The sequence below is a fragment of the Cetorhinus maximus genome, unplaced genomic scaffold (genome assembly GCF_964194155.1).
Source record: "Cetorhinus maximus unplaced genomic scaffold, sCetMax3.hap1.1 HAP1_SCAFFOLD_1286, whole genome shotgun sequence".
Classification (NCBI taxonomy): Eukaryota; Metazoa; Chordata; class Chondrichthyes; order Lamniformes; family Cetorhinidae; genus Cetorhinus; species Cetorhinus maximus.
Genome location: NW_027597227.1, coordinates 54,396 through 79,821, shown reverse-complemented (window position 1 = coordinate 79,821; position 25,426 = coordinate 54,396). Strand labels below are relative to the sequence as shown.

Below are 25,426 nucleotides of genomic sequence, written 5' to 3'. Positions count from 1 at the left end.
CGCCACCTGTCAGCCCAAACCTGGATATTGTCCAGGTCTTGCTGCATTTGGACATGGACTGCTTCAGTATGTGAGGAGTTGCGAATGGTGCTGAACATTGTGCAATTATCAGTGAACATCCCCACTTCTGACCTTATGATGGAAGGAACATCATTGATGAAGCAGCTGAAGATGGTTGGGCTGAGGACACTACCCTGAGGAACTCCTGCAGTGATGTCCTGGGACTGTGATGATTGACCTCCAACAACCACAACCATCTTCCTTTGTGCTAGGTATGACTACAACCAGAGGAGAGTTTTCCCCCAATTCCCATTGACTCCAGTTTTGCTTGGGCTCCTTGATGCCACACTCGGTCAAATGCTGCCTTGATGTCAAGGGCAGTCACTCTCACCTCACCTCGGGAGTTCAGCTCTTTTTTCCATGTTTGAACCAAAGCTGTAATGAGGTCAAGAGCTGAGTGGCCCTGGCGGAACCCAAACTGGGCGTCAGTGAGCAGGTTATTGCTAAGAAAGTGCCGCTTGATAGCACTGTTGATGACCCCTTCCATTACTTTACTGATGATGGAGAGTGGACTGATGGGACCAGTCTAGTAATTGTCCGGGCTAGATTTGTCCTGCTTTTTGTGTACAGGACATGCCTGTGCAATTTCCCACATAGCCAGATAGATGCCAGTGTTGTAGCTGTACTGGAACAGCTTGGCTAGAGACGCAGCAAGTTCTGGAGCACAAGCCTTCAGTACTATTGCCGGAATATTGTCAGGGCCCATAGCCTTTGCAGTATCCAGTGCCTTCAGCTGTTTCTTAATATCACGTGGAGTGAATCGAATTGGCTGAAGACTGGCATCTGTGATGCTGGGGACCTCTGGAGGAGGCTGAGATGTATCATCCACTCAACACTTCTGGCTGAAGGTTATTGCGAATGCTTCAACCTTATCTTTTGCACTGATGTGCTGGGCTCCCCCATCATTGAAGATGGGGATATTTGTGGAGCCTCCTCCTCCAGTGAGTTGTTTAAATGTCCACCACCATTCACGACTGGGTGTGGCAGGACTGCAGAGCTTAGATCTGATCCGTTGGTTGTGGGATCGCTTAACCCTGTCTATCACTTGCCACTTTCTCTGTTTAGCACACAAGTAGTCCTGAGCTGTAGCTTCACCAGGTTGACACCTCGTTTTTGGGTATGCCCAGTGCTGTTCCTGGCATGCCCTCCTGCACTCTTCATTGAACCAGGGTTGATCCCCTGGCTTGATGGTAATGGTAGAGTGGGGGATATGCCGGGCCATGAGGTTACAGATTGTGTTCGAGTACAATTCTGCTGCTGCTGATGGCCCACAGCGCCTCATGGGTGCCCTGTCTTGAGTTGCTACATCGGTTCAAAATCTATCCCATTTAGCACGGTGGTAGTGCCACACAACACATTGGAGGGTAAACTCAATGTAAAGATGGGACTTTGTCTCCACAATGACTGTGCGGTGGTCACTCCTACCGATACTGTCATGGATGCATCTGTGGCAGGCAGGTTGGTGAGGATGAGGTCAAGTATGTTTTTTCCTCTTGTAGGTTCCCTCACCACCTGCCGCAGACCCAGTCTAGCAACTATGTCATTTAGGACTTGGCCAACTCAGTCGGTAGTGGTGCTACCGAGCCAGTCTTGGTAATGGACATTGAAGTCCCCCACCCAGAGTACATTCAGTGCCCTTGCCACCCTCAGTGCTTCCTCCAAGTGATGTTCAACATGGAGGAGCACTGATTCATCAACTGAGGGAGGGTGGTACGTGGTAATCAGCAGGAGGCTTCCTTGCTTCTGTTTGACCTGATGCCATGAGACTTCATGGGGTCCGGAGTTGATGTTGAGGACTCCCAGGGCAACTCCACCCCCTGACTGTATGCCACTGTGCCCACACCTCTGCTGGGTCTGTCCTGCCGGTGGGACAGGACATACCCAGGGATGGTGGTGGTGGTGTCTGGGACATTATCTGTAAGGTATGATTCTGTGAAGATGACAATGTCAGGCTGTTGCTTGACTAGTCTGTGAGACAGCTCTCCCAATTTTGGCACTAGCCCCCAGATGTTAGTAAGGAGGAGTTTGCAGGGTCGACAGGGCTGAGATTGCCCTTGTCGTTTCCAGGGCCTAAGTCGATGGTGGGTGGTCTGTCCGGTTTCATTTTTATTTGTGACTTTGTAGCGGTTTGTTTGTTACAACTGAGTGGCTGGCTCGGACCATTTCAGAGTCAACCACATTGCTGTGGTCGGACGACAGATTTCCTTCCTTACAGTAGTGAACCTGATGGGTTTTTACGACAATCGACAATAGTTTCATTGTCATCATTAGACTTTTAATTCCAGATTTTTATTGAATTCAAATTCCACCATCTACCATGGTGGGATTTGAACTCAGGTCTCCAGAGCGTTACCCTGTGTCTCTTAATTACTAGTTCAACAACAATACCACTATGCCATTGCCTTCGCTAGTATTAGGAAATGTAGGACTATAGCTTTAAGAATAATCCTGTGTTGTGAGATCACACGATCTGTGTAAACAATGTGTTAACAGGGTGGGGAACCTCTGGAGGAGAGTTCTTCTTTAGTTATGGAGTTTGATGCACACGTGTAGTTTCTGCTACAGTCTTGTAAATAAAGTTATATGTTTCCACTAAGAAAAGTTGTCTGAAGATCAACTCTATAACAGCTCCCGAGGCTTCATCATCTTTCATAGGATCAAGACAATGTGAGCCCTGTTGTGTAACTATTCACTCTCAGATTGGGGCGCATGGTTGAAATGAGAGGAGTAGCAACGCTGGTGTTGGTATTGGCCCATGATGGAGGGCACTTGTCCAAAAGGGTACTCACTGCAACTCGTCATCCTCCTCATGCAGCCTGGTGGCAACGCCTGCTTTGTCTGGCCTGTGCTACGGCCTCTTCCTCTGCAGCCTCGGCTTCCTCCAACTCAACGCCCTCAGCTCCTTTGATGTCCACCTCATCGGAGGAGACGTGCGGCTCCTCCATGTCAGCATCTGGCAAGCCCAACCCCCTTTGCGGTACGAGGTTGTGCAGCGTGCAGCAGACCACGATGATCCATGAGACCCTCTGGAGAGGGTACTGGAGTGCCCCGCCAGACCTGTCCAGGCATCAGAATTGCATCTTTAGGATACCTAGGGTGTGCTCCACCAATGCTCGGCTAGAGGCATGAGCCTTGTTGTACAGTCTCTCTACAGGAGTCTGACGCCATCGTACAGGTGTCATCAGCCATGTCCTTTGCAGCTACCCTTTGTCACCGAGGATCCAGGCCTCGATCCTATTTGGTCCCTCAAAGATGTCCGGGATCTGTGATCTACTCAAGATATATGAGTCGTGGACGCTTCCTGGTATCTGGCACAAACCTCCATGATCAGTTTCTTATGGTCGCAGACCCGCTGTACATTGGGCGAGTGGAAGCCTCTCCTGTTTATTGCAGTGCCTGTTACCAGGGAGCTTTTACAGCCCCATGAGTGCAGTCGATGGTACCCTGCACCTGGGAGAACCCAGAAACCTTAGCAAAGCCCAGTGCTCTGGTGTCGTGGCCTGCTTGATCTCTGTCAAAATTAACGTAATTGTGGGTCTTGGTAAAAAGCGTGTCTGTGACCTCATGGATGAATTTGTGAGTGGACTCGTGGGGGGTCCCGCAGAGGTCCCCAGTGGAGCCCCGGAAGGAGCCACTGGAGTAGAATTTGAGTGCGGCTGTCACTTTCAGAGACACTGGCAATGGATGCCATCCCAGCCCCCATGGCGCCAATTACTAGAGAATGTGGCAAATGTGAGTCACCAGACCCCTTGACATGTGCGGGCATCAATGACACTGGTTCTCCCTCATCTGCAGATAAGGCCTATGAGTTCTCCCTCAGCCTCGGCCTTGCAAGCCAACTACGCACAACGTTTCTGTGACCCTCATTCTCGGCATCCGGAGCGGGTCTGCTGCCCCTTGCTCTTGAGGATTTTGGTGAGCCAGGCACCTCCATCGCAATCTCCTTCTCTCCTGCCTGTAAACGATCAGGCAAGTGTCAGGGAAATACAGTAATTTTCATCATGTTATAGGAATTGATGCACATGTGTATATAGTGGGGTCTGTGTGTGTGTGTGTGAGTGTGTCAGAGTGTGTGTGTGTGTGTGTGTGTGGGACTTAACTGAATTGAAGGCAGCTGGTCTGAAGGCTGTATCAAGCTAGGTTTGAAATGTTAAGTAGGTAAACATGGGGGAAGTTTTAGAGTGTGAGGTGTAAAGAGAACATTTACATTTTTAAATAAAGCAGACTAGCTTGAATTCAAAAGAGGAGGCGAAATGTTTACTTAGCCAGGAGAAGTTAAGAAACAGGATGTTTATTTTTCCCAAAGATTACTGGTAAAGTTGGTACTATGACATCCAGTCGTCCAATTGGTCTGGAGTTCATTTTGGCTGTGGTGAATGTCCACACTGTGAACAAAGGGTTAAAACAAGGAGCTGGATTAGTGTCACTTTGCAGGATTAGCCGCATGAGAATGCACGTCATTGTTTCACTTCCCTGATTTCCTGCACTGTCATTGAAAGGCTCCTAACAGGTCTCAGCTGTGCCTCTCTCCTCATTTGGGAATGCAGCACAGTTCAGTGGGGTGCCCCTTTAATCGCCCACCTCCCTCCCCACCCCCAGTGTGTGCAGCTGCCCTCCAGTCCACCCGCAGTGCCCTCACCTGCAGAGCGCCCGCTCATTTTAATTTTGTAACTGCGCCATCGCTGCAGGTTGGAAGATGGCGGTGCTGAGCTCTCACTGCCAGACCAGCTTGGACCCTCCCTGTGCGAGTATGGAAACCACTCCCATCGTCCCAGGGGGGAGCTTAATGTTCAGGCTTCTCTACCTCCAAAATCTCTCATTCCTCCTCCTGTATTCTTTGATCCCATCGTGATTGTGGTGGATTTTAGTTTGTGAGCCTCTGAACACTTTGAGGTGGATGTGCCTGTGCCCCATGTGGACCTCACCCCTCCCTTAAGGCCACTTGCGCTGTTAAACTTATAACAACCACCCCCCCTCCCTCCACACACACCCTCCGATGCCTCCACAACGCCTTTCCCCCATCTTTGGGCTGTGGATGCCTCCTCCGACTGTGTGCCCAGTATGATGCCAGAGACCCCATTGACCAAGGTGAGTGATGTTACAACAACACCCTGTGTACAACATGCTGGGTATAACTGAGACTGGACTGACAGGTCCTTTCCACTCCCTGGACTGGGACAAGGACCAGCCTTTGCAAAGCTCAACAGTGTAAACTGAATCCCTAATTCACTCAGCGCTCCTCCCATTCTGGCCCCAAGTGGCTTTTGTCTCTCTCCCCACCCTGCCACTGAGGCCGATAACTACACCACCACCACCACCCTCCCCCACCCCCACACCCTCCCCCCAGTCATGTGTCCGAGTACAACCTTCCCCACTCGTACCCCCCCACTACAGCCTTAGCCTTGCAGCCCCTTCCCACACCTGAGGCCAGTTTCCCCCTGCTTCCCCAGTACAGTCCTCACCCTGCAGCCCATTAAAAGCCACTCCTGGGCCTTACGGCCTGGTCTGGTAGGTAGAGACTTGCCCGTGGCATCCCCCTGGCGCTGATGACTGTGAGCGCGGTGCGGCGCAAGGTGGGTGAACGAGTCTCGAAGTCACAAGCAAAGCGCAGGTCGTGAAACACGTTGTTCTTATTCCACGCCAAGGTGATCCAGCGTAAAGCGCTGATTCCGGCCAGGATGCCTTACAATGAGATGCAGATATATTGAAATGCATTCCCAAAGCGCAGCGGCAGGAAACCGGCCACCATTGATGACTGCAGCACACAATCACAAACTAGTTTTACCACATTGTAAAACCCAATCTGGCAATATGTTCCACTCCCGCCCGACATGACGCCCAACGGGAACAGGAGTGGAAAATCCAAGCCTCTGGGTTGAAGCCTCACTCCAGAGACTTAAGCCCATGATCTAGACTGACAGTCCCGGCAGGGTACCGAGGGAGTGCTACTTTGTCAGGAGTGCCATCTTTCGGAAGGAGCTGTTAAACCAAGGCCTCCCAGATTGGATAGAAAAGATCCCGTGGCCCCCTTTCTGGAAAAGAGGAGGGGAATTCTCCCCGGTGTCCTGGCCAATACAACCAACATCAATAAAAAAAACCTCTCTGAACATTTGCTACATGTGGAATCTTGCTGTGCGCAAATTGGCTGCCGTGTTTCATGCCTTGCAACAGTGGCTACACTCCATTGGTTGAAAAGTGCTTTGGGACATCCTGAGATTGTGAAAGCTGCTGTAGAAATGTGAGAATTTTCTTTCCATAAAAAGTTACAGTGGGTGCTGCGGTGCTCCCTGGGTGCAAGGCTGAGCAATCTTCATGTAGTCCAGGATTTTCTGAGCACAACCAGCCTAATGTGAGTAAGGGGAAGCCTTATGTGTAACAGGTTTTATTCACACTGCTTTAAAATGTCTACTCCATGCTTGTAGCTCTGGCTTCCCGCTCTTCCTACAGCTTTGTTTACTTTTCTCTGAGTCTACACCCAGGCTTAATCAATCAAGCACAGTGAACATCAGTTGTTAGCAGCCTCACACAAGTCTTCCATTCTTAATTAGCACTTTTCTTAGACAAATATCACCACCTTCAACACCTCTTTGACCCTTTTGTCTGTGACATCTTTTGCTTATCTGCTCATCTCCACAATCACCACACCCTCAATGTCTCTCTCCCTCCACCCCCCCACCACCCCCACCCACCTTAAACCAGTTATATTTCTCCCTTCTTCTAACTATGCTTCAGTTCTGCCGAAGGGCCATGAAGGCTCGAAACGTTAACTGATTTCTTCTCCGCCGATGCTGCCAGACCTGCTGAGTTTTTCCAGGTAATTCTGTTTTTGTTTTGGATTTCCAGCATCCGCAGTAGCTTTTAGCTTTTTGTTTTTAGCATCAATTGTTAGCAGCCTCACACAAACAAACCCTAGAACAATTAAGCACTACACTCCACACTCCCCTCACCTCACTTCGTGACTTTTGCAAATGCAGAGGTGCCCAGGATGTCCCTTTGTCAGTTGTCACCCAATATGACGTGCCACACACACTTCCAACTCCACGTGTATGCATGCAGTACTCCTGCCATGTTCAATGGCCCATTTTAGCACCCAAATTTCCAGACTGTTGGATGGTAGGAGAGAAACGAGACTTCCCTTCGTAGTGGTAATGAACTGTTTGTCTGACTGTGGCCAAGAGTAGGCTGATGTTAAACCTTGAGCATGTGTGACTTGCCATGGGGACTTTGCCCAGCCTTCAATGATGGAATTAAACAGGTGCTGACCTTGGTTATGTCCGGTGAGTGTCACCATGCCAAATTTGGTCCACGCTCTGACTCAACGCATTCTTTGAAAACTTGCCAAGTAACTGGAAAATATAAGAGAGACCACTTCAATTTTTGAAGCTTGGCTTTAGTCTGGGCCTGCTGTTTGCTTTTAACCCACAATATTTTCACAGAGAAAGGTGTCTATTCAGAAGTAGCATTTTGCACTAACTCTGTCTGTTTCACTGTTTTGGACAAGCAGCCACCTGAACTGCAATTCATCTCCAAACAAAGGACTATTCTTCATTCCACGTTCATGCCATAACATGTTCGCTAAGACCTTTGGAGCATTTAGACAATGGCAGTAGTATTTGAGCTGCTAGTCTCTAAATTTCAGGCCCATCAGAGTTTCCACTCGCATTCCACAGGCTTGGACTCTGACAGCCTGCCTCTCTGAGCCTATTCCCTGCGGACCTGCCCTCCTCTTCTTGGCTTTTTCTATGAAATGGGTTGGCGTTTCTTATTGTGAGGATTGTTTGCCAAGTGTGCCGCTGGGATCAGCTGGCATTATTTCCCACCTCTAAATCACAGGTCTCACTCCGCAAGTCTCACTCCATTCCCTGTCCCCGGGTGTACACAAACTGGAAATGACGGCGTGGTGATTATGTTACCAGACTGGTGAACCCAGAAGCCAGAACGTGAGCTCAAATTCCACCCATGGCTGGGAACTGAAATTCAGTTAATAAATTAATCTGGACTAAAAAGCTAATGGAGACGACAAGATTGTCATAAAAACCCACCTGGTTCACTGACATCCCTTTTGAAAAGAAAATCTGTCATCTTTACATGGTCTGGCCCGCATGTGACTCCAGACACGGCAATGTATATGTGGACGACTCTGAACTACCCTCTGAAATGGCCACGACACCTTCATACGGCAACAAATGCTGACTTTTCCAGCAATGTCCAGGTCACTTCAGCAAATAAAAAAACCCTCTCAAGCCTGGCATTTCAGTGCAGCTTTGCCAGAGATGCTGGCCGGGATTTTCCTTGCCCGCTGGAGTGACCGGTGGTGTGAGCGGACAACATGGCGAAAAGGCCAAAAATTGGTTTCACGACATCGTGAAGCCAGTTTGCAATCGTCCACTTCTCCAGTCGATGGCGGGCTGCATTTCTCGCCATCGGACGTTGGGAACCTCATTGTAATACCTCAGTGTATTGTTATTAGGCCAGTGCGCCGGACTCATCCCCTTCGCTGGATCATCCACCCATGTCGGTGGGAAACACGCCAATGTGTTTCACCACAGCTTATGTAAGGTATACACCTGGTGAGCTGCATTTCACTCAGGACTTCAAGGTTTGTTTGTCTATCCTGCTTCGGGCAGCACTCGGGGTCTCAGCGCCAGGATTCACAGACAGCACCACATCACTATTAGGGGAGCTCACAGGCATATTGCTACCTACCTGATCAGCCGTAAGGCTTTTCAACAACTGCAGGGCTGGGGCTTGCTTGAGGAAGGGGGAGAAGTGGCCTCAGGCAAGGGAAGAGGCTGCAGGGCGAGGGCTATACTGGGGAAGGGGGGTATCCCAGGGTGTGTGGGGCACATGTTGACCTGTGCAAATGGCCTCAAGATGGTGAGGGCTGAGGAGGCAGCCTCCAGAGGAGATGAGGCCAGATGGAGATGTGAGGGTGAGTGTGAGAGAGTGAGTGGTGATGTCCCTTGAGCTGGCAGTGAGTGAGATGCCAGTGAGTGTGTGGTGGGTGTGTGAGTGAGTGAGTTTAGAGTGATGAGATGGTTGCCTTACCCTGGCTGCACGGATGAGATCATTCATCCTCTATCTGCACTGGATGGCCAACCTCTTCTGTGCAGCGTTGGCACTGACCCCCACTGCCATTGCCTACCAAGTCGGAGTGGTAATGTTATTGCCCCTCCTGCGGCCTGAACGAGGGTAGAGGACATCACAGTGGCCTCCACAGTGTCCAAAAGCGCTCGAGGGCTGCAGTCTTCTTGCCTTTCGAGGCCATGTCTTCTTTGCTGCAGCTCTGGGCTGGAAGCACTGAGTGGGTTTGTACTTTAACTGTGGTGCCTGGTGTGATGATGCGGTGAGGTGACGGGGTGGTGGGTGAATCGGAGCCCGCCCACCATGGAAACGGTGTCTATCCCGGGTTTGCATCATTAAAATGGTGGGTTTGGGACGACACGGCGTGAAAAGCTGCCATTGTGGCCAGCGGGTAAGACGTCGTTTTGCCCGGCCACCTGCCGCACTTGGTGCGAATCTGGGGTGATTCCACCCGCTGTGTTTCGGGTGAGTGGCCCAGGTATGGCCTGCTGTTTCTCAGGTGTTAAAAAGCAGAAAGTGTGCGCTTTTGACAGATTCAAAGTGCACCCCCTGCCAGACTGGTCAAGGCCAAGATGTCACTGTGCCGTACCCCTGCCTCCAACACCAAGGGCCTCAAGTCTATTTGTGTGATTGGTTTTGCTGGGAAAGTGCTCAGGAACATCAGGCCTAACAGCAGCTGGTACAGGGCTGCCCCAGAACCCAACCAACCAGGTGCTTCATGTGATGACACCCACCATCACCTCTCAATTATCAGACTGCTTGTCCAACTACTGGATCAGCAGAAGATTCTTCCAATTAAAATTTGGGGCAGCCAAAGCCATTGTCATTGGTTTCCCACCCCCCCTACAAACTCCAATCCCTAGCCACTGGCTCCAGCTCTCTCCCTGGCAACAGCCTGAGATTAAGCCAGTCCGTTCGCAATCTTGGTGTCGTAATTAGACTCTGAGATGAGCTTCCGACCTCGTGTCTGCACCCCCAGCAAGATCTCCTATTTACACCTCAATAACATTGGCCAACTCCACTCCTGCTTCAGCTCATCTGCTGTTGAAACCCTCACCCATACATTTGTGACCTGTAAACATTCCAATGCCTCCTGGCTGCTCTCCCACATTCTACCCTCTGTCGACTTCAGCTCATTCAAAGCTCTGTTGCCCCTGTCCTAACTCGCAGCAAGTCAGCTCCCCTATCACCCCTGTGTTCACTGACCTATATTGGCTCCTGGTTCAGCAATGCCTCAATTTTAAAATTCTCATCTTTCTTTTCAAATCCCTCCATGACTTCGCCCCCCCCTTCCCTATTTCTGTAACCTCCTCACAGCCCCACAAACCTCCGAAATCTTTGTGTTCATCTAACTCTGGCCTCCTGTATGTCCTCCAATATTAATCACTCCAACATTAATGGCCGTGCATTCAGCTGCCTGGACCCCAGCTCTGGAATTCCCTCGTGCTCGGTATAACTCCAACCTGCGGAGAGCTTTCCCCCTGATTCCCATTGACTCCAGTTTTGCTAGGGCTCCTTGATGCCACATTGGGTCAAATGTGGCCTTGTTGTCAAGGGCAGTCACTCTCACTCTCACCTCGGGAGTTCAGCTCTTTCGTTCATGTTTGAACCAAGGCTGTAATGAGGTCAGGAGCTGAGTGGCCCTGGCGGAATCCAAACTGGGCATCAGTTGACTGAATGTGGCAGGACTGCAGAGCTTAGATCTGATCCGTTGGTTGGGGGATCGCTTAGCTCTGTCTATCACTTGCTGCTTATGCTGTTTAGCACACAAGTAGTCCTGTGTTATAGCTTCACCAGGTTGACACCTCATTTTTAGGTATGTCTGGTGCTGCTCCTGGCATCCCCTCCTGCACTCTTCATTAAATCAAGATTGATCTCTTGGCTTGAGATTGATTAAGAGGGGAAAAATAGAGTACGAAAGTAAACTTGCAAGGAACAGAAAAGCGGATTGTATAAGTTTCTATAAGTGTATAAAAAGAACAAGATTAGTGAAGACAAATGTAGATCTCTTACAGTCTGAAACAGGAGAGAACGAGGAAATGGCAGAGCAGTTAAACAACTACTTTAGTTCTGTCTTCACGGAGGAAGACACAAATAACTTCCCAGAAATGCGAGGGAACCAAGGGTCTAGTGAGAAGGAGGAATTGAAGGGAATTAGTATTATTAAAAAAAACAGTGTTGGAGAAATTAATTGGACTGAAAACTGATAATTTCAGGGCCTGATAATCTACACCCCAGGGTACGAAAGGAGGTGGCCACGGAAATAGTGTGTGTGTTGGTTGTCATCTTCCAAAATTCTGTAGATTCTGGAACAGTCCCGGCAGATTGGAGGGTGGCAAATGTAACCCCACTATTTAAAAAAGGAGGGAGGGAGAAAACAGTGAATTACAGACTGGTTAGCCTAACCTCAGTAGTAGGGAAAATGCTAGAGTCTATTATAAAGGGTGTGATAACAGGACACTTAGAAACTATCAAGAGGATTGGACAAAGTCAGCATGGATTTATGAAAGGGAAATCATGTTTGACAAACCTACTGGAGTATTTTGAGGATGTAACTAGCAGAATAGATAAGGGAGAACCAGTGGATGTGGTGTATTTGGATTTTCAGAAAGCTTTTGATAAAGTCCCACATAAGAGGTTAGTGTATAAAATTAAACCACATGGGATTGGGGGTAATAAATTGACATGGATTGAGAATTGGTTAGCAGACAGGAAACAGAGAGTAGGAATAAATGGGTCTTTTTCAGAATGGCAGGCGGTGACTAGTGGGGTACCACAGGGATCAGTGCTTGGGCCCCAGCTATTCACAATATATATCAATGATTTGGATGAGGGAACCAAATGTAATATTTCCAAGTTTGCTGATGACACGAAACTTGTTAGGAATGTGAGTGGTGAGGAGGGGGTTAAGAGGCTTCAAGGTGATTTAGACAGATTGAGTGAGAGGGCAAATACATGGCAGATACAGTATAACATGGATAAGCGTGAAGTTATCCACTTTGGTAGGAAAAACAGAATGGCAGAGTATTATTTAAATGGTGAAAGACTGGGAAATGTTGATGTACAAAGGGACCTGGGTGTCCTTGTACACCAATCACTGAAAGCAAGCATGCAGGTGCAGCAAGCAGTTAAGAAGGCAAATGGTATGTTGGCCTTCATTGCGAGAGGACTTGAGTACAGGAGCAAGGATGTCTTACTGCAGCTGTACAGGACCTTGGTGAGACCACACCTGGAGTATCGCCTGCTGTTTTGGTCTCCTTGCCTAGGAAAGGATATACTTGCCATAGAGGGAGTGCAGCGAAGGTTCACCAGACTGATTCCTGGGATGGCAGGATCATTGTATGAGGAGAGATTGGGTCGACTAGACCTGAATTCACTGGAGTTTAGAAGAATGAGAGAGGATCTCATTGAAATCTGTTAGGGCTGGACAAACTGGATGCAAGGATGATATTTCCTCTGGCTGGGGGTCTAGAACAAGGGGTCACAGTCTCAGGATACAGGGTACACCTGAGATAGAGGATCAGCCATGATCATGTTGAATGGTGGAGCAGACTCGAAGGGCTGAATGACCTACTCCTGCTCCTATTTTCCGTGTTTCTATGTTTCTATGTTCATTGTTGGTGTATGCAGTGCCCTGCACAGCCTGGCTTTCTCTTGGGGAGATCAGATGGAGGAGGTAGACTGGGATGTACAGCCGACAATTCCAACACAGGCTCTGAGGATGAACCTTCACAGCCACAGGGCTGCATTAAGGAGCCAGCAGGGCAGCAGCTTCTGGGAGCCAGGGAGACCAGGGAATCTCTCATTCAATGGAGCTTCCAGTCGGCTTCCACAGTCCTCACCCCTTAATCTTGAAAAGTTACATAATCACTCCGACTTCATGAACCCTTCCTGACTGTCCCTTTGGCCTGTGCCTCCCCTGAGGAAGAACAATCATGTTCAATTACTTCTTGGGGCTGAGTTCCAGGCCTCCAATTTTAATGGCTCTCATAGCACAAGAAGAACATGTGATCTGAAGTGGCAATTTAATGAAATGATGTTGAACAACCGTCTACGAGTCGGACAACTAAAGATTTCACCTGTGATTGACCTTCTGTATTTACTGTGATTTCCTAAACCATTTAGGAGTGCTTCAGCTTGGTGCTGCCCCATCGCTGGAAGCTGCATGGAGGCAGGCTGCTGACCCGAATCCCCCATTGGCCTGGATGACCTTGGCGGACGTCCTCTGGTTGCCAGAGGCTGTGAGGACCCCGACTGGGCGGGAGAGGCCTGCCCAGTGGTGGAACATTCCTCAGTCATTGTGGATTCTTCAGACAACAGAGGGGGCAGAGGAGCTGCTGTCATCATCAGGTGTGCCCCTGGGAGAAGCCCCCTCATGGTTACTCAGCCACCAGCGGGAGGTTTGCTTGGACCTCCCTGCTCACTATAGATGGACAAGCAGTGAGCAGAGACCCCAGGCGCCTCATCCATCTCTCACTCTGGCAATGCCCTGCTGAGGTCACTGCCAGTGTGTGGGTTTGCAGGTCTGAACACAACCCCTGACTGAGCAGCTGGAGCTGGCTGTCCATGAGAGTCACCCATCGCTTACTGGAGGGTGCTGCGTGTTTAGAGGAGAGGGTGACTGCAGTGCTTGTGCCCTGCATGGACTCCTCCATTGTACAACCCGGGCACGCATACCCTCTGGAAGCTCTGCAGATCTCTACGTACCTCCCGCTGGACACCCAACATTTGCCACCTGATGGACGACTCCGGATGCTCGTCACCTGCCTGGGGATCAGCATCTTCCTGGTCTCTAACACTCCTCCGCCCGTCAGAGGCTTGGGAACCCGCAGTCTCTGACAGCTGCTCAGGCGAATGTGAGATGCTCCCCCAGTATGTGCTACAGTCTGTCCCAACACACCCAACACCACCAAGGCGCCAGTGTCGGAGGTGGTGTGAGGTGTGGAATGAGGATGTGATGCTGCAGCATCTGAGGGTCTCTCCTCCTCTGATGTTAATGGTGGTCTGTCTGGATCCTCGATTGCTCTCAACAATGATCCATTTGATGGATGAAAAACATCAGTGAGTATCCGTGAATATTAAAGTCGCAGAGTTAGTAGCTGCTGCTGCATTCTGCAAGTGGGCATGGCGCGATTCCAACACATACTGATGCAAAAACAGAGAGGAACAGTGAACATAATCTTGCGTTCCTTGCCCCTGACCCCTTCATTCCTGAAGACCCCCCCCATCATTGAAAGTGTGTCCCCTTCACTCTCATCCTCCTCAAAAACCCCTGCCACTCATCAACCAGCAGATCGCACCCCCTGCTCGCATGCCAACTCTAAAATGCCCTCCTCCGTCAGTGTCAGCAGTGCCAGATTTGGAATTCCACCACCTGTACAGCGTTCTAGCGCCTTGTGCTTCCTTCTCTCCCGTGAAGACAAGAGCACGTTTGTGAGTCGCAATTGTAGATGGCGGAGATTTACATGCTCCTCCCTGACATCGCTGGTCCATGTGCCCAACACATTGCAGGACTTCTCCTAAACAGCCTTGCTGGGCACAGGGTGTCCTTTGCATCAGGAGCTGATCGTGTAACCGCTCCCAGCCCCACCAAACACACACCCGCCCGTATACATTCATTCAAGATGCAAATGGGCTCCTTTACTCACCCTTGCCAAGGGGAGAAGGTCGTGCACCCTCTTCCGACACCGTGCCCAGGTCCTGCCAATGAGCCCATGGCTGCCCCCTCTGTCCGGGCTTCCCCTCACTGTCACCTGGCAGCAGTACCTCCCGTTGCTCACTGACTGGCTGCAGGAGGCCCACACGCAGTCATTGGAGAAACCAGGGGCTCTTTGGGCCCAGACATTTCCATTGCCAAGTTGGTCCTGCCCGTGCGGCAGAACAGCAGCGATTGACCCTCCCTGAAGAGGTTCCGGCCACCGCACAAAGTCCCAAATTTATTCCCTCAGCCTTTCCCAGCCTGTTTCCTGCTGTCCCTTTAAACCTCCCACCCCAGCTGGCTTCACAGAGCAGTCCGCCCCATTCCCATTCCCCCTGTTCCCATTCCCCCCGCTCCCCCTGCTCCTCCCACCTTCACAGAGCAGTCCGCCCCGTTCCCATTCCCCCCATTCCCCCCACTCTCCCCGCTCCCCCCACCCTCCCGACAGCCAGCAACTTTCACTCTGGACGGCTGTTAATTGTCCAGCCAGCACATGAGGGGGATGTGGTATTTTCACTGGACTGATATCCCAGAGACCCAGGGTAACGTTCTGGGGACCCGGGTCCGAATCCCACCCCGGCAGACAGTGAAATTGGAATTCAATAAAAATCTGAAACTAAAAGTCTGACGATGACCACGAAGCCATTGCCGAAACCCACCGGGTTCGGGAAGGAAATCTGCTGCCCTTACCCGGTCTGGCCTACATGTGACTCCAGACCCACAGCAATGTGGATGACTCTTAACTGTCCCTCTGAACAAGGGCAATGAAGGATGGGCAATAAACGCTGACCCAGCCACATCCCATGAATGAATTTTTTTAAAAGATTGCCGTCGGCCGCCGGCTTTGACCAGGAGTAGGCTTCACATCTGCTCCCAGGCTGCCGATCTGGCACACACTCCCAGTGAAAAATTCAGGCCCCCGTGTAACTCCTGGTCAAATTTTGTTTGATGATGCACCTTGGGGCATTTTATGTTGAAGGCGCGATAGAAATGCAAGCTGTTGTTGTTGTTGTTGTTGTTGTGGTGGTGGGGGAAGTCCAGAACAAAGACACATCATCTTAAAATTAGAGTTCGGCCTTTCAGGAGTGAAACCTGGAACTTCTTCCAACAAAGGGTCATGGGAATCTGGAACCCTGTCCCCCCAAAAAAAAGCTGTGAATGTTGGCGGGGGGATGGTGAAACTGCAGCTTTTCAGACTGAGACCCTGTGCAGACATCGGAGAATCTTAGGCTCGCTGGGCTGGATTTAATGCGTCGCCGTGGGAACCTTGCCGGCCTTAATCCTGGGAGAGATCCCTCATCAGCCTCTCAGCGACAGGAAAACCTTCCCAATTAAGCCGGGGGAGGTGAGGGGGGGGTGGGGAGTGGGGCGGAAGAGGGGCAGATGGGGGGGTGACGCGAGATTCCTGGCCGCAGGCAGGATGTTAGTTAGCCTCGTAAATGAGTCAATTGACTTTCATTATCCCAGAGTTTATCCCAGTTTAGTTGGGGGCTCAAACAAATGCCGCATGTCTCCCACACCCTCAGAAGGCGAGGAAAACCTTTTGGGTTTCCCACCCCCTCCCGGGAAGGTGGTGGGGGGCGTGGGGTTCCCTCGCTGTCAGGTAATCCGTACTCGTTTGAGAGACCTGACATTGGGAAGGAGGGTGGGAAAGGGAGGTGGGAATGGGGGTGGGAGTGGCGAAAGCCAGCCTTCCCCTCCTACCCTGTGAACCTCCCCACCACACCCTCACTCACCGCGTGGCCTGTGGGGTCCCTCCGCGCCCCTAGGCCTCAGGTGGGCGCAGTTCCGCCAGCAGCCACCGCTTGCTCTGGCACTTCCACCGCTAGGGGCCTCAATCATGGGGAAGGCCTGAAGGGCACTCGACCCTGTCGGGCCTCCCCATAGGACCGACGGGGGCTGGCCGCCGGTTCTCTGATTGGCGTGCGAGGCCCCCGTCAGCCCGACAGAACCCCAGCTGTACAGTACTACAGCATAGAAGGAGGCCATTCAGCCCATCACACTCCTTCCGGCTCATTGCTAGAGCTGTGTAACTAATCACCCACTCCCACTTGCCCTGCTCATAATCCTGTTTTCAGTTATCCACTTGCCTTTGAAGCTTACTGCCCTTCCCCCCCACCCCTCCAACCCCCACCAACCCTTTCCGAAAATGATTTCCAAATGATAAGAACACCCTGTGTAAAAATCCATCTCTCCTGTTGCCTTGGCTTCTGGCAGGTTTCATCTTAAATCCGATCGCCTGGTCACTGATCTTCATTTGCGTTCCTCCCCATTTGCTTATTTGCGGGTTTTAAAAGTACTTTTGTTTTTGTCTCTTTAGTTACATTCAACAAGATTTTACTCTTTCTGAGTTTTCCATTTCACCAGATGGTATTACAGCAGTGTGCAGTCAGAAGGAGCTGTAATGAGTAGGTCACATAAACGTGACCCCGAAACAGAATTACTTAGAAGGCTGTGAGGGGTTGACAGCTCACAGTGAGCAAGGCTCCTCCGTCTGCCCATTTCGACACAGTAATAATAGCACCAGGGCTTATGTTACAGGACCAGCCAGAGGCCTGGACTAATCACCCAGAGACTTCAGTTCAAATATCACCGTGACATCCAGTACTGAATTCCAATCCAAATCACAAAATAAATCAGGAATAAAAACAGCTAGTCTCAGTCATGGGGAGCGTGCAACCAACAGGTTGTCATAAAAGCCCCAGTGAAGGGAATCTGCCGTTTTTACCCAGCCTTGGCCTACACGTGACTCCCAGGTCCACGGCAACATGATTGACTCTGAAATGGCCTAGCAAACCTCTGGGTTGTATTCAAGAAGGCAGCTCAACGCCTCATCTCCTCAAGGGTAATTACGGATGGATGATAAATGCTGGCTTAGCCAGTGACGCCCACATCCCATGAATGAATTAAAGGAAACAGTGGCTGGAGAATGTTTCATAACTCCCTCTGGATCTTTTTTGTCCTCGCTAAAGGTGTTCATTCTTTTGGAATGCCCATTCTTACTGTGTGAGCCAAGTCAGTGGGTTATCTGTATACTATCTGACTTGTGAAAGCATTTCTGTCGAGTTCGGTTCCCAGCCTGGCTCCAGAATCATTGCACACAAAACAATTATCTGTTCATTTATCTCCTTGTTGAAATGGTGGGATCTTGCTGTTCACAAAATGGCCGTCGCGTTTTCCTACATTACAACAGCAACTGTACTTCAAATGTAATTCATTGGCTGTGAATCTCTTTGGGACATCCTGAGGACATGAAAAGTGCTATGAAAATGCCAAGCATTTTTTTTTTTTCCTTTTACTGAATAACATTAGTAGAGAGGGGACCGCACCTGATTTTTCCCATCAGAAGCCCAGGGCAATAAATGTTCCCAAACATCTTCACCGAGCGGGTTCAGCGCAAGCAAAAAAGAATCTAAACTTAGGAACACAGGAATTTCTGGACTAGAAAAGATCAAGGTTCATCAAATTCACCTTCTACCATTCTGGTGGTCACATGATGCAATAATAATGGAGTTATTGACCAATCACAGTGATCAGTCTCTATCAATTAGCCTACAACAGACCCAGACACGGGGCGAGGAAACCCCCAGTGAGAAAAAGCTTTTGGAACCATAAGTCCAAATTCACCTGTTCCTCCAGTTAGGAACAATGTATAATTTTGTGGCCTCCACCTATCACTGGCCCCCTACTGAGCTCTCCTGTCCCACCCCCCTTCTACCAGCTTATATTTCATCTAATTTCTATATGTCTTAGTTTTGATGAAGGGTCATATGGACTTGAAACGTCACCTGTACCCCTCTCCGCAGATGCTGTCAGACCCGCTGAGTTTTTCCAGGTATTTTTTGTTTTTGTTCTAGATTTCCAGCATCCGCAGTATTTTGCTTTCATCTTCGTGTCTAATTTTTAAGTTGAACATATATATTTGTACGATAAGTAGGGTAAAAAGGATTCCAGTTTCATTTAGGTTTTGTTTGTGAACCTTGGTGCCAGGAAGTCTGGATGGATTCCTGACTGAAATGGTCAGGTCTTTTAGGTTTGTTTGTATATATACATTTTTAATGAGGTTTTACAAATGCTGAAGGTAAAGAGACGGGTTAAAAGTTTAGTGATTGTGGGGAAGAAAACACAAAGTAGAAAAAAGTCACCGTTGCCTAGTGACTGTGGAACTGGAAAAGACACAGAGAAAAGACAGAAGAGAGGGTTTAGTGTGTGTCAGAGAGTGAAGGCAGGGATTTTCAGCTCTCTGAGAATAAAACATTACAAGGCTATTGGGGCAGTAGTTGACTGGGTAATCAGTTATATAAGTCAGTAAAATGATCAGTTTAGCAGAGGTGCAATTGTAAGACTGAGTTTAGAGTGCAGTTTATTTGGATGTCTCAGGGAGAGATGCGAGTTGGGTGAAAAGCATCAAGTAAACGCTCAGCAATTCACCAGAGGAAAACTGTTTGCAACTGTGTCAGTCCCAAATGAGAGGCCTTGGTGTCGAGCTAGTGGTAACTCTTTGCTGGTTTATGTGCCTGTAAAGATATTGCTGGGGTAAAAGAATAATGGGAATTTGAATCTTCTTCTTGTGTTTGTATTGAGATCTTTCCAACCTTTTTGTCTGGTGTGATATAGTTCACTTTTCTTGCTTAATAAATATTTCATTCTTTGTATTAAAAGTTCATCAGCAGATTCCTGTGAATTTGGTCATTAACTTTCCTCCACAGCTTCTAAATAAAAAGTTGGGTTTCAAGTCAGGTTTCACTCTGGGATCCGAGTTATCCAGTATTAACATCAGCTGGGACCGTAACACTCCCCAGCAGGCTCCACTCACCACACATCATGTCTCAAAATACTCAGATACTGGGTCACAAAATACTATTTTCTGAGATAAATCTCTCAAATTTACACTAGCATGGATCAAGACAATGCTCCCATCATCTCCTGAGGGAGTCCATTCCATTGATTACCCACTGCCTGGGTCTTGTTCTGTGTAGCCATTTACTGCTTTTACCAACTGATCTTTCAAGGAAATTTCTGACCAAGAAGTAAAAAAGGGTTTTTCACCTCAGTGCCTTTATTGTCATTGTATTGGGTCTGGCTGTACTGTCTTATGTAAGTCTGTGTAATGATTTTCACATTATGCTCCTGATTCTAACTGGTCAACTGGACTCCTGACCCAGATATAGGCACGAGTTGTAGTAGATGGACAGTAGCCAACAAACCAAGAAGGACCAGACTGACGAGCAATAATCCCTGTCCTATACGTCAACAATACTGTGCTACTCCCTGGGTACTCATAGAACCTGAACCCCTTCCATTGAATCTTCTAGCACAGAGGAGGCCCTTCAGTCAATTGTTTCTGTGCCGACTCTTTGAAAGAACTGTCCAATTAGTTTCACTCCCCTGCTCTTTCTCCATTGTCCTGCATATTTCTCCCCTTCAAGTATTCATCCAATTCCCCTTTTGAAAGTTCCTATTGTTATGAGGATTGTTATGCTTCTTAAAAGATACAATTTCTAATTTTTCTTTTTTTTTGTCTGCATTTTTAAATAAACACTGGGACTCTCTCTGGAGACAATGGAAAACTATCCAGAGTGCAACAATCCACACGATCTCACATTCCACCAAGTGGGATGGAAAAAACACAGACACTCAACCCCCCGAGGAATGTGAAAGACCCCCATCCCCCCGTTGGTTTCACACCATCCTGAAACTTTCCATATCTTTCTAAGATAAGACATTAAAATGCAATGACCTGTTCTGAAACAATAACTGCAGCAGACATGAACTAATAGAAATTCTCTGGCATATACAGCCAGCAAGGGACTTCTAAGGGCTGCGTACCAAGCAGTAGAGAGAGAACAAAAGGACAATGCTGTACCAATCACAGACAGTTGAAGTTGTGTGCCCTCTCTGCCTCCATCTCTCGGAAGTGCTGCCCAGTTTTGCAAAGTAATCATCCTGAGAAGATAAACCTGCGGTGAACCGAGACCTTTTAGAATAAATGATGGAAGTCCACTCCATACAACTACACCCAGGACAGCACAGCCACAACATGGAATCATCACATCATGAGCAGCCAAGGAACAACTAACCATACACTCCTCTCTTATTTTTCATGAACTTTAAAAATCCTATCCTCTCACTCTGCCACCTGCACTGGTGTATTTGTGGAGCCCAGACGAATGTGTGGGATGTATGAATGCTGGTTGCAATTTACCCAGCTCTTTTTTTTTAGTTCAGGAAATACTTTTGATAAACTTAACTTGTTCTTTATTTAATCCAAGAAAACCTGTCTAATACTTTACAGTCTCAAACCGTAAATAGTGGGACTCTTACAAAGGACATCCTCTGAAAATTCACAGAAAAACCTGTTACAGTCAAACCTGGAGTGGGAGAATAAGGGAGCCATTTTCACCCCCTCCTTAAGTGATTGTAGAACGATTGAATCTGTTTCCTTTCAAGCAGCACATTCCAGATCACAACAACTCACTGCATAAAGGATTCATTCTCTTGTCCCCTGTAGTTATTTTGCCAATTACCTTAAATCTGTCTTCCCTGGTCATCTTGCCACAGGAAACAGTTTCTTCTTATTTACTCTATCAAAATCCCCTCCTCACCCCTTTCCCCTGATTTTGAACATCTCTATTAAATCTCCTCTTAACCTTCCCTGCCCGGAGGAGATTCACAGTGCTTGGACAGCTGGAGAGGCGTCTTCACACTGTCCTCACACCCTGTCCTATCCAAATCAGCACTCCTCTTCTCTCTGGGTTACAATGGGAGCATCGCAGGCAACTTCAGTCTTTATATTTGTATAATAATAATGTCAAGTAAATTCACATTTCAACCTGAAACAAACCACTGTGTCTTTGTACCAACAAGACCAACCAACAACTTGCATTTATATAACACCTCTAACATAGTAAAACATCTAAAGGCGCTTCTCAAGAGTAAATATGAAACCAAATTTGACACTGAGCGACACAAAGAGACATTAGGTCAGATAGCCAAATCATGGTCAAAGAGGTGGCTTTTAAGGAGGGTCTTAAAGGAGGATTGAGAGAGGTAGAGAGTGGAGAGGTTTAGGAAGGGAATTCCAGATCTTGGGGCCCAGGCAGTTGAAAGAACGGCCGCCAATGGCGGAATGATTAAAATCAGGGATACACAAGAGGCCAGAATTGGAGGAGCGCAGAGATTTGAGAGGATTGTGGGGCTGTAGGAGGTTACAGAGATTGTGAGGGGTGAGGCCATGGAGGGATTTGAAAAAAAGGATGAGAATTTTAAAATGGAGGCATTACAGGAGCAGGAGTCAATGTAGGGCCAGTGAGATGTTTGTGAATGATGACGTATGAATGGGCAATGCATAGGACGGGAGTTCGATACACAGTCAAACCAGTATTCCTTCAATGTACTGACAATTTTTGTCTTATTTTCACCCAGTGGATTCTTATCTTCCGGGTTCATTGCAGAGAGAAAGGAGCAGGAAACGATTAGTCTTTTTCAAATTCATTCTCAGGATGTGGGCACTGCTGGCAAGGTTGGTATTTATTGCTCATTATTCGTTGCTTTGAGAAAGTGGTGATGGGCCTTCTGTTTGAGTGACTGAGTGGCTTGCTAGGCCATTTCAGGAGGCTATTGTGTGTCAGCCACATCACAGTGGGTCTAGAGTCACACATGGGCCCAGAGTGAGTAAGGATGCTTCCCTCTTCCCCAAAGGGACATCAGTGACCAGGTAGATTTTTAAGAAAATGCATTAACCCTGTGGTCACTTTTACTGAGACCAGATTTTTAGTTTCCAGATTTTCTAAAGTAAAATCAGTTTCTCAAACTACAAAGGTGGGATTTTGAACACATGTTGCCTGGATTATGAGTCCCGGAATATCACCACCTCATTCCCCTACCAGCTACATTGTGCAGAGATTTCCTGGGGCTTCCTTGAATGTTGGGAAGAGGACCCAGGAGGGCGGGTGCATGGCTACACTGTGAGAAGGCAAAGTCTTGCAGATGTGGATGGAGAGACTGTAAGCAGGCCTCTTGCCTCAGTACCATCCCTCAACAGCAGATCGACCCCCAGTTTCAGGGACCCCCTAAAGGAGATTCCCGAGGGCACGTGTTCAAACTCCTTCGTCATCTGAGGGGGAAAATAACAAGAGGATTGATCTTGGAAAACAGTCACCACTCCCCTCCACACCCCTCTCAAGATCTTGGCCATTGAACAACAGCCAAGGCATCTTTAGGCCTGAAATGGCAAAGAAACTGTTGGATTTACAGACACTGGGGGTGGCCCTGCATGGGGGCAGGAGGGGGAGGGAGGAGATGAGGGCCGATGGGATTTGGAGGGAGTTGGTTGTCTGGCCTCAGCGTCGACTGGATTCTACAGACTCAAACAGGTTCATTCTTTACCGAGTAGATTACATTCTGGGTGAACTCAGCCTCTCTGGGACCCGAGCCAAGTCTCCCAAGCTGTTGGTGCACACAGTGGTTCTTTAAGTGACAGATTGGCTCAGTTGGCAGCACCTCTCACCTCTGAGTCACAAGATTGTGGCTCAAGTTCTTGTCAAGCGCCTGAGCACATAAACTAGCACAACAATCCCAGAGCAGTGTTGAGCAAGTGCTGCACTGTTGGTGGTGCTGTCTTTCAAGCATTCTGTCCATTTACCCAGGCAAGTGTAAAAGATCCTACCACATGGGAAGACAAGGTGTGGAGGGTTAAATTATGAGGTGATGTTGCATAGACTAGGGTTATACTCCCATGACTATAGAAGATTGAGGAGTAATCTAATTGAGGTGTTTAAAGTGGTAAAGGATTTCGCTAGGATAGATACAGAGAAAATATTTCCTCTGGTAGGGGAGTCCAGAACAAGGGGCAGGGGGAATGTGGGCGGGTGGCGGAACCTTAAAATTGGAGCCAGGCCGTTCAGGGGTGATGTCAGGAAGCACCTCCTCACACAAACCTGGAGCTCTCTCCCAAAAAGCTGTGGATGTTGGAGGTCAATAGAAGCTTTCAGGACTGAGATGGATAGATTTTTGTTGGATAAGGGGATCGAGGGACATGGAAGGGAAGGAAATCTGCGGTCCTTACCTGGTCGGTCCAGATTCAGATCGGCAGCAATGTGGTTGACTCTTAAATGCCCTCTGAAATGGCCGAGTGAACCACTCAGTTGTATCAAACCTCTACAAAGTCAAAAAAAAAAGGAATGAAACCGGACAGACCACCAGCATCGACCTAGGTACCGGAAATAACAATGGCAAACTCAACCCTGTTGATCCTGCAAAGTCCCCCTTACTAACATCTGGGGGCTAGTTTCAAAATTGGGAGAGCTGTCTCACAGACTAGTCAAGCAACAGCCTGACATAGTCATCTTCACGGAATCATACCTTACAGATAATGTCCCAGACGCCACCACCACCATGATGAAAGCAAAATCTAGGATACTCCAGCTCTGAAGGAGAGTCATACAGACTCATAACATTATCTCTGTTTCTCTCTCCACAGATGCTGTCAGACCTGCTGAGTTTTTCCAGCATTTCTGTTTTTATACCACCATCGCCATCCCTGAGTGTGCCCTGTCCCACCGGCAGGACAGACCCAGCAGAGGTGGAGGCACAGTTGTATACAGTCGGGAGGGAGTTGCCCTGGGAACCCTCAACATCGACTCCGCACCCATGAAGTCTCATGGCATCGGGTCAAACATGGGCAAGGAAACGTACCGCCCTCCCTCAGCTGATGAATCAGTGCTCCTGGAAGCACTTAGAGTGGCATGGGCACAGAATGTGCTCTGGGGAGAGGACTTCAATGTCCACTATCAAGAGTGGCTCGGTAGCACCATTACAGACTGAGCTGACTGAGCACTAAAGGACATAGCTGCTAGACTGGCTCTGCAGTAAGTGGTGAGGGAACCAACAAGAGGGAAAACATACTTGATCTCCTCACCAACCTGCCTGCCGTAGATGCATCTGTCCATGACAGTATCGGTAGGAGTGACCACCGCACAATCATTGTGGAGGCAAAGCCCTGTCTTCACATTGAGGATACCCTCCATCGTGTTGTGTGGCACTAACACCATGATAAATGGGATAGATTTTGAACAGATCTAACAACTCAAGACTGGGCATCCATGAGGCTCTGTGGGCCATCAGCAGCAGCAGAATTGTACTCAAACACAATCTGTAGCCCAGCATATCCCCCACTTGACCATTACCATCAAGCCAGGATGAATGAAAAGTGCAGGAGGGCATGCCAGGAGCAACACCAGGCATACCTAAAAATGAGATGTCAACCTGGTAAAGCTACAACACAGGACTACTTGTGTACCAAAGAGCATAAGCAGCAAGCGATAGACAGGACTAAGCAAACCTACAAGCAATGGATCAGATCTAAGTCCTACAGTCCTGCCACATTCAGTTGTGAATGGTGGTGGACATTTAAACAACTCACTAGGGGAGGAGGCTCCACAAATATCCCCATCCTCAGTGATGGGGGAGCCCAGAACATCAGTGCAAAAGATAAGGCAGAAGCATTTGCAACAATCTTCAAAAAACAATAGCAAGTACATTTTGAGGGGTGTTGTGTTGGAGTACATTGGGATGGCTGAGGAT

General features: G+C 48.7%; 1 long non-coding RNA gene across 1 annotated transcript; it reads right to left on the bottom strand.

Annotated features, from left to right (window-relative positions):
- Positions 1-4,296: 4,296 nt before the first annotated feature.
- Positions 4,297-24,052, bottom strand: LOC144676008 (uncharacterized). The gene is made up of 3 exons (XR_013575219.1): positions 23,910-24,052; positions 7,008-7,406; positions 4,297-4,445 (listed from the first exon to the last, which is right to left on the bottom strand). It is a non-coding gene; the product is annotated as an uncharacterized LOC144676008 (long non-coding RNA).
- Between the last annotated feature and the right edge of the window lie 1,374 nt (positions 24,053-25,426).